The sequence below is a fragment of the Papio anubis genome, chromosome 10 (genome assembly GCF_008728515.1).
Source record: "Papio anubis isolate 15944 chromosome 10, Panubis1.0, whole genome shotgun sequence".
Classification (NCBI taxonomy): domain Eukaryota; kingdom Metazoa; phylum Chordata; class Mammalia; order Primates; family Cercopithecidae; genus Papio; species Papio anubis.
Window position 1 is genome coordinate 36,934,454 of NC_044985.1, and position 10,969 is coordinate 36,945,422.

Here is a 10,969-nt window from a genome sequence, read left to right on the forward strand (position 1 = left end):
TGATATATTTTGGAAAGATTCTATTGTATGGGATCTTCAATTTTATCCTAGACTGCTTCAATGAACTATCTACAGACAGTCCAAGGTAGCATTTGAAATGGATATTTTCCCAAAGATTCTATGTCAAAGCAAAGTTAAATCGAGCTGAGACAGAATGATGTTCTTCTACATTAACTGAGTTTCTGGTGATCACTATTTTGCATTTAGTAGTCTTGGGCTTCTAAAAGATTCTTTGGCTTGGGCTCTCAGTGTTGTCGCAGGGGGTACTTTCTTCTGCTACTACAGCAGCCCTTTCTCTGAAGAAGGCAGCCCTTCCCAGTCCAGGGATATTGCAGGCAACAAGGAGCTTTCACACAGGGCAGCCATGTCTTGCTCCTCTACCACCTCTTCCTGAATATGGAGGAGAAGTTCATCTTGGACTTATCCCTGAGGAATTCTTCCATTTTCTTTATCCTAAAACTGGTATAACAGGACCTTATATGTTTCGAACTGGACTTATGTTGTATGCTCTTTGCAAAGAAATATATGTGATTACCCCAGAGATCTTCTCTACCGTATCAGTGGTAGGGTTACTTATCTTTGTAATTAAAAAATATGGTGCCTCTGTTGGAGAATTTGCTGATAAACTGAATGAGCAAAAAAATTGCCCAACTAGAAGAGGTGAAGGATGCTTCCATCAAACAAATCCAGAATACCATTGATTTGGAGAAGTCACAGCAGGCTGTGGGTCGTAAGTGCCATTACCTTTTTGATGCCAAGAGGAATAACATTGCTATGACTGGAGAATACTCTTCAGGAATGACTGCATCGAGTATATAAGGAGGTAAAGAATCACCTGTACTATCATATCTCTGTGCAGGTTATGATGTGTTGAAAGGAACAAGAACACATGATAAACTGTGTGGAAAAGCATGTGGTAGCGAAGCAAATGGTACAGAGCACAGCTGGAAAAGAAGACAATTGCCAAGTGCATTGCTGATCAAAAGTTGTTCACAAAGAAGGCTGAAGCATGGGCAGTCCTGTAAATTTATCTATCCCAATTGAGACAGCTAAAAACCCTTGACCCACTAAATGGAAACTAGTCTATGTGATGAAATCTTTCTGTATTGCTGTCTCCTGAAGTTACAGTTTACCTTTCCTAAACATGAAAAGTTTGAGTTTCATATACTGAGAAAACTAAATCTATTGGCCAGTCAGATGTTTCTCATCCTCCTTACTCTGCATTTTGAGTTGTTTTATGATCACTTTTAAATAAGTAGTTTGCCTTTATTAAAACTGCCTGGTTAAAGATTATCAAGCTATAGTTTAAATTTTTAATGAACTCCACCATATTGTAATAAAGTAACAATTGGGGGAAAAAAAAGGAAGCAATCTTGGGATGTAGAAAGAATGTTTCAACCATCTTGTAAGGCTCTGTCTTGTGAGTAAAGTACAATTAATGAGACTGGACATAGAATTGGGATTTGGGCCAGATTTACAGATAAGAGGAATTGCAATGACTGTATTTAATAATTTATTCAAAATGATTTATTGAGTGTCTCTGATGGGCCATGCATCTTGTTGGATGTAAGGATACAGTGATGAACAAGATCAGCAGGGCCACATATTCAAGGAGCTTATAATTCAGTTGATGGGGAAAGGTATGCTCTATTTCATGTGAAAATTCTTTGTAATGTTGAAATAGGGTAATATCTGTAAAGAGTATAACAACATGTATTTGCTCATTTTTTTTCCCTTCTGCTTTGCGCCTTTGCATACTGGATACCTATTTGTGATCAGTTGCCAAGAAGATTTAGCATTCATTCAACATTCTTTTTGATTGCTGATTGAATGTAGGTCATGAACTTATCAGTGATGCAGAGAAAAGATGACAACACAAATGTACTCTGTAACTCATGAGCACATACGAGGGAAAAACATGCATCCATAGTGGGAAAGCAGCCATTTCAAAGGTAGACATCCAGATAAGTCACGGGATAAGTCAGAGAGATTAGAAGAAAGTGGCTCAGAATCTCTCCCCACTCAATCAATTGTAAGTGATATAGATCCCCTTGCTAATATCATAGTGGTGTCTTTGGAAACTCATAGCTCTGATGAGAATGATAGGAGCCAAATTTCAAGTTATTGGGTTATTTAGATTCACCTCCAGGGTCTTCCATCCTTTCTGAGAAAGCCTCCCTTTAAGGAGAAATGGAAAATGAGAGATTATTGTCAGAGAATGACTGCAGGCTCTTTAAGCCAGAGACGATGTCTGTGCAAGGTAGGGTTGGTTAGGCTAGCAGGTAGATTCAAGATATACTGGATTAAAAATCAGTAAAATCTTTCAAGCAGCCATTTGAACCACACTGTTCTAGACTTATTCCAACGATTGCTGTTAAAGACTTAGCAAGTTCTGCTACATTAACTCTTTGACCTGGTTCACTTCTGCTATGCAGTACACCCCTTATGAACTACTTGATAGCTCTGGGCCAAAGGCTGTGCCTCCCTGACCTGGGCTTATTGTTACGTTGCACAGTGAAAGAACTGATTTGTCTTACGGTGTCAATGTCTTCATTCCTTATTCACTTAACAACATTGGCTTTATTGAGTATTAACCACATGTCAGATACTCTTCTAGACAACAAGGATACAGCAGTGAAAGAAAGAGATGAAAACACCTGCCTTTGTGGATATGATTTTGTATTTTGTGTGGTTTGGGATAGGAAGAAATACATAAACATAAAAGTTAAATTATATAATATTTAAAATGTATAACACATAGATCAAAGTAAGGGGATCAGGAGTGATGAGGGAGAAGAAATCTTAAATAAGATGGTGACATTAAGGTAAGAGTTCAGCCAGACTTAAGAGAGAGTATGTCAGGAAGATATCTGGAAAGAATATTCCAAGCAGAAAAAAAACAAATGAAGATGCCTAAGACAGGAATGTGTCTGGTGTGAGAGAAAAATCATGAAGAAAGTGACTGTGGCTGGAACAGAGCAAGAGGGAAGAAATGAAGGAAGGAGGTTAGAGAAGGACCGGGTTCAGGTTTTGCAGTCTTGTAAGCCATAATAAGACATGTCAGTTTCCACTTTTGCCTTATTGTATATGACTCTGTTACTTGGCAACCATCAATCGTTTGCACTTGTTTCAACACCTAACAAGGGTCAGTTTATGATACTTGATTATCTAAGCATAGTATTCTGGGGGAAGGCAGAAAGAGAAGGGTTCATAGTCTCCACAAATTGCTGATTGGTTAGACAAATGCTAAGATTGATTGTTGGAAATTGATCAGTGATTTGTGGTTGGTTTTTGCTATCTGAAGGTATGAATGCACCTCACTAGCTGTAGGCATGAACCTTTGGCATGAGATAAGGATGATGACTGCAGAAGTTCCTAACTCAGGAGCTGCCAGAGACTCCAGCTTCTGTCAATTGAGGTGTTCTACATCCACAATGCTGACAAATGTCAGTCACATTTTAGCCATTTAAGTATGTTCAAAGAGCCGTTTCTTGGTCTGGGGTTATTTTATACTTGTTTGACTATATGTAGTTTTAATTTTAGCGGTTATTTTTCACATTTTTCATCCATTTTTTTTGGAATGTTACCTTTTGGTCTACTTTTATTTGAAAAAATCATAACGACATTTTAATCCTTTGCTTTTCAAATGAAGAACAGGAAGCACCATCATAAAGGGAGAGTTCTAAGGATCCTATTCAAACACTGAAAATGTGGGACACCGCTTTTTCTCCTCCCCAAAGCTCCATAGGGCTTTTGATGACTGGACAAACATTTCAAATCCCAGCCTCAGATGAGGAAAGGCAATTTCAAGAAGTCAATCCCCCAGGAAGAGTCACACCTCCACTACACCTAAATGAAATAGAGCAAATAGCTGAACACTTGGAAGAATCAGCTCTTCATTTTTCTAGTAACATATACTACCTAGATCCCCATAGATTATTTTTATTTATATGACGATGCCATTGTTCCAGGAGCAATGTTCAGACACTGTAGCTTATACTACCACTAAATTCAGAAAATGTCTCATCTAGTGAGATGAATATAAGTTGATCAGTTCTGAACATGAGATTCAAATTCTACCTAGGGATGTTAGGTAATTCAGAAAATGAGGTAATGTTATGTGTCTAGTGACTTAGAGTATGCCTAGGTGACATCAACCCACAGAAACACAAATTAGAGCCAATGAATCAGTTACAGCTGAGAGAGGCTGGGGCCTATGGCACTCAGTCAATTGAAAGTTGTGACCTTTGAAAGGGGAGTGAGGCCAGAAGAAAAGGCATTTGCAAAGCAGGGAAACATTTAAAAACATTTTATCTAAAACATAAAATGTCTCACCAATCATTCTCTTCTCCATTTCAGCCTCCACTCGTACTGCCATGCTAGATATTTTTTCATGGCCTGATAGCAAATTAGATTATATTTGCCATTTCTGGGAAGTTTGTCTTTATAATAAAATAAGGCCCCACTTGTTTGAATCCAAGTGCACAGTGAGACAGAAAGGAATGTCTCTTCTAGGCAACCACCAGGGGGTAGTCTGGATCTGATTTAAGAGTAAGTGAAGAGACCAAACTGAGGTGGGTATGAGAATTCAGGGGTTTTTGGTTTTTTGGGGTTTTTTGGCCCATTCTTGGTCTTTAAACCTTGAGAATCCAGTTTCAGGACTGCGTTATGCTTTGGGCATAAAGAAACTTCCCAAAAGCAATTTGTCTAATCATATTTTGAGAGGTTTATTGACTTCTTCCTCAACAAATGGCTTTTTAACATCTGCCCTGGTAAATCTAGGCCTGGGGTCCCAACTAAGCTCTCAACCCTCAGAACCTCAACCCTCTCACCTTCATATGACCCTGAGATTAACAAGCTGATTTCCTTCAGGTCACAATAACCTGGAATAAGTCTCCAAAGCACAGATACTCTTAAAAAGCCAGAGGAAACAAATTAGCATTCTGAGTGGGAACTGTCTTATCATTCACTTTGCCTCTTAAGGACAATTAAAATGTGGTCAGGCTGAGAAACCAAAATATAATTCCATAATTTTAATTAGAATATGACTTTCACTGTATCTGATTCATCTAGATCAGCCAGTTTTATTTCTTATTTATTTTATTATTTTTTTATTGAAAAATTGGAATGGTAAAAATTCCTAATAGTACTGGAGGCTAGAAAATAAAAAGTAAAATACATTTTACTCCATAGTTCATCTCCCTTTTCCAGAGATAACCACTACCAATAGGGTCTTGTTTATCCTTCTAGAAAAAAAATGTATACATAAACATATATATTCCTTTTTTTAATCGAGTGAGGACATCTCATGTACACACATCTGTGTTTTGCTTTTTCGTTTTATTTTTACTATATAATGTTTTTGGGGAGGTTCCTTGAGAAAATGTCTTTATGCTTGTGGTTGAGTATACATCTTGGCAAAACTGCTAAGTCTGTGTTTACATGTATTTGAATTTTTGTTTTATTGAGGTATAATTGATATATGAACAGTTTTCATGTTTAATGTATATATTTTGATGTATCTGGATATATGCATACACCTGTGACCCCATCATCATAATCAAGGTACTAAACATATTTTAGTTTTAGTTTTCACCTCCAAAAATTTTCTGGTGTTTTTTTGTGTTCTGTGTGTGTATGTGGGGCAAGAATACTTAACATGAGATCTCCTCTTAACATATTTTAAAGTGTACAGTAGCATGTTATTAACTATAGGCACTATGATGTATAGCAGATCTATAGAACCTCTTTATCTCACATAATAGAACTTTATACTCATTGTGCACCAACTCCCCGTTCCTGTATTTTAATTTTTTGATGGGTATTACCAGGTTGCCTGCCAAGGAGACTGCCCCAATTTCTACTCTCATCATCATAATTTGAAAGTATTCATTTCTCCTTACCATGGCCAATACAGCACTTTTAAAACTTTTGATCTTTGACACTATATTGGATAAAAGGTATGTCCCACTGTTTGAGTTGGCATATCTTTAGTTATAAATCAGTTTGAATATCTTCTGACCTGCATATAAGCCTTTTGTAGTTCCTTTTCTTAGGTTTCATCTGGATTATCACGTTGCTTTCTGGCACCTTTGAGGACAGGAACAACATACAGTCTTTGAGGTCAGTAATCATATTGTCATTGGTGTTGCCATTGACATTTAGCAGCTGTGTGTAAACATAGTATTATTTCATTATAAAACTGTGGTGAAAGATAAGGGTACTTTTATTGTTATAGTGGGAGAGAAACATTATACATCCCATCTGACAGGCACTTGATTAGTATTGTGATACCACACAGCCTATGCTCTAAAATGTTTGCATTTCCCTTTGAAATAGATTTTACTCCTTTACTCCTTAAATCAAAACATTCCTCATAATTCTTATACCATAAACTACTACAAACAGCCAGATTTATTTTTGTCAACTTGTATTTGAAAATCTTTTGAAGCATTATTTTGGTCTTACGAAAAAACAAATTGGTCATAATTAACATTTAGAAATATCTTTTTGGTAAGCAAACATTTTCATTCAGTATATTCTCTGGCAATGCCTTTTTGAGCTGCTTGGCTTATAAACACACATAATATACACTAATTGTGGAAACCAGGAGCCTGGTATTCTCTCTTATTTTGACAGAAGCTGCTTTGCATAGGTTGTATTTATTAGCTATTCTGGTGACACCCTTCGTCTGTGACTAATGTGGAAATGCTGATAGTTTACAAGGAGTAGATAAAATAGGCCTTAGGATGGGAATAAATTTAGGGTCAGTACATATTTTTAAAATCCTTCTAAAAACCAAGATAAAAATAAAGAAGCAAAGACAGTTTTCATTAATATCATGACCAGTACTTTTAAAATGGTTTTCTTAGTGAGGAATAGCAGCCTAAGGGCAGGGGAAATATAGTGAGATTAAAATAAAACTAGTGCTATGATCTTAATGTCAAATAGAATAATCTTACCTACACAGGAAGCTAAAATATCATGTTTCTGGTATTAACTGGAATATTCTTGGCCATGTTTTTGGAATTTACATGAATGGTATACTCTAATCTCTAGGGGAAGCCTGAAGATTCCCAAAGATTCCCTACTCGTTTCCTACCCCACCACCTGTGGCAGACAGATTTTAATGTGGCTTTTGAGATCTGTATCTCCTGGTGTTCACACCTTCGTACAATACCTCCCCTAACTGTGGGTGAAATTGTTGACTTGCTTCTAATCAATACAATAGAGCAAAGATGATGGGATGCCACCCCCATGATTATGTTATGTTATAGAAGGCTCTGACTTCCTGGCAGTATTCTATGGACTACTTTCCTGGTTTTGAAGAAGCAAGCTGCCATAATGAGGGCTGTCTGTATGGTTATAATGAGAAAAACCAGGAATTGTATTAAAAATATTCTTCCCAAACTAGGAGGGAGCTGAGAGACCAAAGAATGACTCAGGCAAATCCAGACTGGCACGTAGATGAGTTTATTAGGACTTACATGTGAGGCACTCCTGGATGGCAGCAAGACAACTTTAGAGATCCATGCTGCTTCCCATTCTTCAGCTGCTTTTAAGCTAATTTTCTGGCTCTTTGCCTACTGTGTGTGCGCGCGATGGGACTGTTTTCCTCGGTAGGTTCTCAAATACTCTCTGGGATGTTTGGGTTCGCTGGGACACCTGCTCTTGGGCTGGGCACTGTGGCCTTGGCCCATTGCCTGGCCTTCAGTGTTAAGGCAGCAGACCTATAACCTTGTGTAACCTGGTGGGTGACCCACCACACTAGAGTGGGGAGGCCCATATGGCAAAGCACTGAAGGTGGCCTGCAGAAGATGAGGGCCTCAGTCCTTTAGCCACAAGGAACTGAACACTACCAACAACATGTGAGTTTGGATAGAACCCACAGGCTCAAATATCACAGCTCTGACAGCCTTGTGAGACTCTGAAGCAGAGAACCCAGATAAGCTGTACCTAGGCTCCTGACTCAAAGAAACTATGAGAGAATGAATGTGTGTTGTTTTAAGCTGCACACCACAAATAAACCACTAGACACAAAACACAACCTATGGCATTTTGTATTTTTGTTCATAATAGTCACTGTCCTTCTCTTGGAGCAAATGATATTTCCATTGGCATCATATAATATGTGGTATCCATCCCAACAGAAGGGTTATACATTTTTGCCTTTTAAACTTGGGAGTGACCATCTGATTTTCTTTGGCCTATTGAATCTGGACAGAGGCAGAAACTTTGAGAGCCAGTTAGGCATATTTTTCTTTTCCCCTCTTCACCAGACTGTGTCTGATTTGTGTTGAACATGTAGTATCAACCAAAAGCAAACTTTCCCTTTTGTAAGCCATTGAGGTTTACTACAGCATAACCTAGTCTTTTCTCCTGAGAAGAAATAATTCTGTCAAGGACACAACTGGGTCAAGTTGCCATGCAGAGTTTTAAACTTTTTGTGGCAGGCTCCTTTAGATGGCTTCCTTCATTGTATTATCTTCCTTTGGTGATTGCTTCACAGACCATTCTTCTGTGTCTTCCAGAAACAATCTGGTGCAATCGGATAGTCTTCAGTCGAATGTTCTTGGGACTCTTATCTGACCAACCTTCTTGAGATTAGGTTACAGTGCAAGAGGAAGGAAAGGCGAAGTGCACGACTCAAGCCTTAGAAAAAGGCTGTTTCTATGGGCTAATTTTTGCATCCTCTTCCTTACTTTTTTAGAAGAAAGATTTCAAAGAGCAAGGTTAGGATGGGGTCCAGGGGGAAAGGACCAAAGAGGCTATTTTGTCTGCTTCTTGTTGGGAGAAAGGATTCCTAAGACCATAAGTGGTACAGCCAAGTTCTCAGGGTGAGAAACCAAGTCCTAACTGGTATAAACAGTGTTTCTTCTCTCAAAATGTCCACCATGCTATGACTCCTCAAGATTTAGCCATGTTAAGTAGTTATTAAAGGACTTAGGGATTTTTAAGTTCCTAGCATTTCTCTCATTGGAGATCCAATGAGCACTGCTGATGGTACTTAAATACTGAAGGATAGGAGAGGAAGGCAAGATGACATGTTTCCCTCAAATGCTACCTTAATTGATCATTTAAAGAAGGACAGGAAATTTTCAGAATTTGCATTCTTGTCAGAATATAGAATGGAGACTATTTCTAAATTCCTTTGGAAATATTTTAATGTGAAACAGGATAATTTTCTACACAATGCTTAACTTTGACTAATATTGACTTACTGTCACCTGAATCAGCAGACCTGGGTTGGAATTCTGCCTGTTTCATTTGTTTTTAAATTTTTTATTTTCTTTTCCCTCTAGATGTGTTGAGATATAATTGACAAAGTTATATATTTATGGTATACAAAATTATAATTTGCTATATATATATATATATACACACACATTATGAAATTATTGCCACTATCAAGCTAATTAACACATCTCGCACTTCACATAGTTACCATGTGTGGAGGGGTGTGTGTGTGTAGTGAGAACATTTAAGCAAACTTCAAGTACACATATGTTAATAATACTGTTGTTTACCATGTAATTGGGTATATGCCCTTGTATAAATGTCTTCAACTCTGTGATTCAGTTTCTTCATCTGTAAAATATACCTATCTCCTATGATTTTTAAGAATTAACTAGGCCGGGCACAATGGCTCACACCTGTAATCCCAGCACTTCGGGAGGCTGAGGCGGGCGGATCATGAGGTCAGGAGATGGAGAACATCCTGGCTAACATGGTGAAACCCCATCTCTACTAAAGAAAAAAAAAATACAAAAAACTACCCAGGCGTGGTGGCGGGTGCCTGTAGTCCCAGCTACTCGGGAGGCTGAGGCAGGCGAATGGCTTGAACCCGGGAGGCGGAGCTTGCAGTGAGCCAAGATCGCGCCACTGCACTCCAGCCTGGGCAACAGAGCGAGACTCCGTCTCAAAAAAAAAGAATTAACTGGTATATGTAAAGTGCCTGCTTAATAAACCTAATGTACTCTTATTAATTGCCACATGTGCTTTACAACAGACAAACTTCTTACCATATTATTGAAGAGGAGACCTCATATACCCAAATGTCAATTCATATACTTTCAGTTGGTTTTTTCCTGTGTTTCCAGATTGGCTATTTCACACATTTATTAGAATAACTATAGAAATCACAGCTTTCTTTAAGCCTCTTTTCTTGTTACATTCCTCCTACCAGCTGTTTTCTCTCTAGCAACAAAGTTGAAACTATAGTTTAAAAAAAAAAAAAAAAAAACTAGTTATACCGATAAAGGAGAAAAAAATGTTTTTGCTTCAGATGCAGTCACTTGATTCCTTTGTTTCAGGAAAGGAATCAGGCAGCTGTCAACTAAACACAAAGGTTCTGATATGTATCATACCTATTTGTCATTGGCAGCCCTGCCTAGGTCAATAGCGTAATAAAACTTCCTTCTAGGGCAACAAGATTCACCTAAGAATGGGACAGAATTGGTAATTAATTGGTGGAGGCTGAGGAAAACTGGTAGAGTGTCAAAATCATGTTGTCTCTAAGTGAGATGAAAGTTTCAGAGGTTTTTGATTCAGGTGGACAGGATTTGGCTAAGGGAGGCTGTAGGATGGCCATGATTCTTGTTGATGTTTGGTAACTAGAGTATAAGGACTGAGGCTTGATTGAAATAAGATGAAGAATCTGGAAGCATGACCCATTCCTGAAGACAAGGTTTCTATAGGAATTAGGAGTTAAATAGGACCACAGGTGTCCAGGGTACAAGTCTAAGCTGAATTAGGCCCGGGGGTACTGCATGTGTAATGGGAGTAGATTAAGAAGGCTGTAGCTCACTGATCACTGAAAACCACAAACACTGAGAAACTCAGAAGAAACCACCAGCCTGACTGTCCCTGGTAAGAGCTTGGCTATGGCTGAACTCCCAAGAGGAAGACACTATTTCTGGCAGCTTGGGTGAGGCTGAGACAGACACATAGAGTTGAAACCTGCAATGCA

At 38.3% G+C, this 10,969-nt stretch overlaps 1 pseudogene; it reads left to right on the forward strand.

Annotated features, from left to right (window-relative positions):
• The first annotated feature begins 224 nt into the window (after positions 1 to 224).
• On the forward strand, positions 225 to 9,329 carry LOC110740873 (annotated as a pseudogene).
• The last annotated feature ends 1,640 nt before the right edge of the window (positions 9,330 to 10,969 follow it).